The sequence below is a fragment of the Carlito syrichta genome, unplaced genomic scaffold (assembly GCF_000164805.1).
Source record: "Carlito syrichta isolate Samal-C Ts95f unplaced genomic scaffold, Tarsius_syrichta-2.0.1 Scaffold311154, whole genome shotgun sequence".
NCBI classification, from domain to species: domain Eukaryota; kingdom Metazoa; phylum Chordata; class Mammalia; order Primates; family Tarsiidae; genus Carlito; species Carlito syrichta.
Window position 1 is genome coordinate 43,912 of NW_007255250.1, and position 4,498 is coordinate 48,409.

Here is a 4,498-nt window from a genome sequence, read left to right on the forward strand (position 1 = left end):
TTATTACAGAGACGAGGTCTTGCCAAGTTGCCCAGGTTGGTCTCGAACCCTTGGGCTCAGGCAATCCTCTCGCCTCGGCCTCCCAAAGTGTTGGGATTACAGGCGTGAGCCACCGCACCCGGCTTTTATTGTATTTTTAAATAGGTAGCACTCATGGTTCATATTTCAAAAGAACAAAGGATACAGAAAGGAAAAAGAACCCTACATTTCCTAGAAGGCAACCACAGTTAACAGCTTCTTGAGTGTGGTGTTGGAGATATTGAAAAAACAGTCTGGAGCCAGGCGTGGAGGGAGGCTCATGCCTGTAATCCCAGCACTTTGAGAAGGGGAGGCGAGAGAATTGCCTGAGCCCAGGGATTCAAGACCAACCTGGGCAACTTGGCAAGACTTCATCTCTACAATAAACAAAAAAATTAGCCAAGAGATGGCACACGCCTGTAGTTCCAACTACTTGGAAGGCAGGTAGAGGATGTGGTGGCCATGAGTGTGCCACTGCACTCAGCCTGGATGACACAGTGAGACTCCAACTCAAAAAAAAAATCTGGAGCCGGGCTCGGTGGCTCAGCCTGTAATCCCACGCCTTTGGGAGACTGAGGTGAGTGGATTGCCTGAGCCCGGGGGTTCGAGACCCGCCCGGGCAGCGAGATCTCATCTCTGCAATAAATCAAAAAATCAGCCGGGCGTGGTAGTGTGCGCCTGTAATTCCGGCTACTCGGAAAGCTGAGGCGGAAGGATCGCCGGAGCACAACAGGTGAGGCTGCGGTGGCCGGGAGCGACCACTGCACTCCAGTCTGGGCGACAGAGTGAGACTCCAACAAAAAAAAAAAAAAAAAAAAGAATCTGGAAATTCAGTGTCATTCTTGGCATGGTAGACAGAGGGGAGTATACAATACATCATTTTATTTTTATTTTCTTTTTTTTGTGACCCATTGCATTTTATTTTTAAATTGTGTGTTTGAGGTTTAAAAACTCCTTTTGACATAAAGGCATCAATCAGGTATTGCTGTGTAACAAACCACACAAACCCCAGAGACATATAACAATAAATACTTATTGCCAATGCTCTGAGGCAGCTGCCACATCATCCTGCTGATGATTCTGGAGATCCATTGGCTGACTTAGGAAGGCCTGTCTGGGATAACTCCGGGGATTCACTGGGCTTCCTATTTCTCTTATCTTCAAGTTTTCTAATCCTGACACTCCCGTGGCAATGGCTCGGGTGCAAGAGATAAAAGGACGTATGCTGGACACCTTGAGGTAGAGGACCACACCAGGCACATTCTCACCACAGCCACGTTCTGTTGACCAAACAAGGCACAGGCCATCCCAGATTCAAGGGGATGGAAAAACAGACATTGCTTCTTTAGTGAAAGGAGTTTCAAAGTCATATGGCAAAGCCATAGCTACAGGGAATGACGAAGAATTGAGGATTGAGGTAATCATCGAAATCTCCTGCACATAACGACTGAAAACTCACTACAATAATGCCGTGATACTTAGCTTAGCATTAGAGTATTGTACTTTTATAAACCGTGGCCCTATTTCTGAAGATTTTTCAGTGGTTTAATTTTTTTTTTTTTTTTTTTGAGTTGGAGTCTCACTCTGTTGCCCAGGCTGGAGTGCAGTGACCGCTCCTGGCCACCGCAGCCTTGACCTGCTGGGCTCCGGCAATCCTTCCGCCTCAGTCTTCCAAGTAGCTGGAACTACAGACGCGTGCTACCATGCCTGGCTAATTTTTGATTTATTATAGAGATGAGGTCTCACCAAGTTGCCCAGGCGGGTCTCGAACCCGCGGGCTCAGGTAATACACTCACCTCAGCCTCCCAAGGCGCAGGATTACAGGCTGAGCCACTGAGCTCGGCTATTCTCTTGCCTTTTAAAAATTGGAATAGTCATACTCAGAAAACAAGTTGTTTTCTGCTTTCCATTTAACTTAACTTCAATTGCTATTTTGCTTATTTTGATAAACTTTGTCTCTTAAGATAACAAATGCTATCTGTAGCATCATCCCAATTTTTAAAAAATAACCTTTTAACTGGAATTTACAAATACTTTAATATGCATATGGAGTTACTTAGACACTTTACATTTCCTGACCCAACCACATGTAGTCCTATTTGTTTGTAGGTGGTGACTGGAAATTGGAGCATCTCTCTGACAGAAAGTGAGAAGTAAGATTTGGGAACAGCCGGCTCAGGGGTTCAAGCCTATAGTCCCAGCACTTTGGGAGGCAGAGGAGAGAGGACTGCCTGAGCTCAGGAGTTTGAGAGCAGCCTGAGCAACATGGCGAGACCTCGTCTCTACAATAACTCAAAAAATTAGTCGGGCATGGTGGCACCACCTGTGGTTCCCGCTACTTGGAAGGCTAAGGTGGAAGGATTGCCTGAGCCCAGCAGGTTGAGGCTATGGTGGCCATGACTGTGCCACTGCCCTCCAGTTTGGATGATAGAGTGAGACTCCAACTCAAAAAAAAAAAAACAGAAAGAAAATGCATCAATCAGGAGGGGGTTGGAAAGGATCAATTAAGAAAAAGCAGGCAAAAGGGGACGTCTACAGACCTGGAAATAGGTGTTCTCACTCCAGGCCCTTTGGTTTGCAGTGGAAGCTTTTACCAGGGACCTGCCCTAATCTGTCTGCCTATCTGATTTCTTCCTTTCCCCTCTCGTCATTACCAGTTGAAGGGCATAAACAGACATAGCTCTTTTAAAGAGAAATTGTATGCTATCAAGCTTTTGGATTGCATTCTCTACAACCTGCCAATTCCACTTCCAATACCTATTTCAGAAAATATCTATAGAAAGTCAGGAAATAAGTAATATAATTTCAGAGAAAGAGCTTCAGTTGTCCTCACTTCCAGGGCTCATGCCAAGACACATTCCCATATACACAAAGTGGCAAAAACCAAAACGTTTGCTTCAGCAGTGTCAGCACTAGGAAAAACTGGAAGCCTCAATGGCAATCAGCAAATTACGGCACATCCATAAGATAAGAGTTAAAAAGAATGAGACAGTTTAATGAGTATAGAGTTTATGTTAGGGCGATGAAAATGTTTGGAGGCCAGGTGCAGTGGCTCATGCCTGTAATTCCAGCACTTGGAGAGGCCGAGGTGAGAGGACTGTCTGAGCCCATGGATTGGAAACCAGCCTGGGTAACTTGACAACCTCATTTCTGCAATTTTTTTTTTTTTGAGTTGGAGTTTCACTCTATCATCCAGGATGGAGAGCAGGGGCATGCTCATGGTCACCGCAGCCTCCACCTGATCCTTCCGCCCCAGCCTTCCAAGTAGCTGGAACTATGGCACTCACCACCACGCCCGGCTAATTATACTTACTTTATTTTATTTTATTTATCGTTCCTACAATAAATTAAAAAAATTAGCCGAGCATGGTGGCATGCACTTGTAGTTCTAGACTGAGACAAAAAGGTCACCTGAGCTTGGGAGGTCAGTGCCTCAGTAGCCATGACTGTTCCACTGCCCTCCAGCTTGGGCAACACAGTCAGACTTTGACTAAAAAAAAAAAAAAATTATCAGGGCGTGTTGTTTTCTGACTGGAGTCCCAGCTACTGGAGAGGCTGGAGCACAAAGATCACTTGAGCCCAGAAGTTCCAGGCCGTAGTGAGCTATGATTGCACCACTGTACTTCAGTCTGGGTAACAGAGCAAAACTCTGTCTCTTGAAAAAAAAAAAACAGGCACGGTGGCTCACGCCTGTAATCCCAGCACTTCGGGAAGCAGAGGCAAGAGGATTGCTTGAGCCCATGGGTTAGACACTAGCCTGGGCAGCATGGCGAGACCTTGTTTCTACAATAAAATCAAAAAATTAGCCAGGTGTTCTGGCGTGCGCCTGTGGTTCCAGCTGCTTGGAACGCTTAGGTGGAAGAATTACCTGAGCCCAGCAAGTTGAGGCTGCGGTGGCCGTGAGTGTGCCACTGCATTCCAGCCTGGGCGACAGAATGAGGCTCTGACTCAAGAAAAAAAAAGAAAAGATTTGGGTATAGATAGTGGTTTTATATAGATATATACATGTAATATATATCTCTATAAATTGCAAACAAAACCAAAATTAGGACAGGCATGGTGGTTCACGCCTATAATCCCAGCACTTTGGGAGGCTAAGGTGAGAGGATTGCCTGAACTCATGGGTTCGAGACCAGCCTGGGCAGTTTGGCAAGACCTCACCCCTACAATAAATCAAAAAATTGGCCAGGCGTGGTGATGTGTGCCTGTAGTTCCAGCTACTTGGAAGTCTGAAGCAGAAGGATCACCTGAGTCCAGCAGGTAGAGGTTGTGGTGCCATTGCACTCCAGTTTGGGTGACAGTGACTCCAACTCAAAAAAAAAACAAAACAACCAAAACTACATATTTCTCTGAGTGCACATGTGTATGTGCAGACACCTTTAACACGACATGGAGGAATACATCCAAATCACCATAGTGGTTATTCTCTAGGAGAGAGATTCAGGGATCAGTTAAAAGGAAATTTTTATTTTATCTGTAT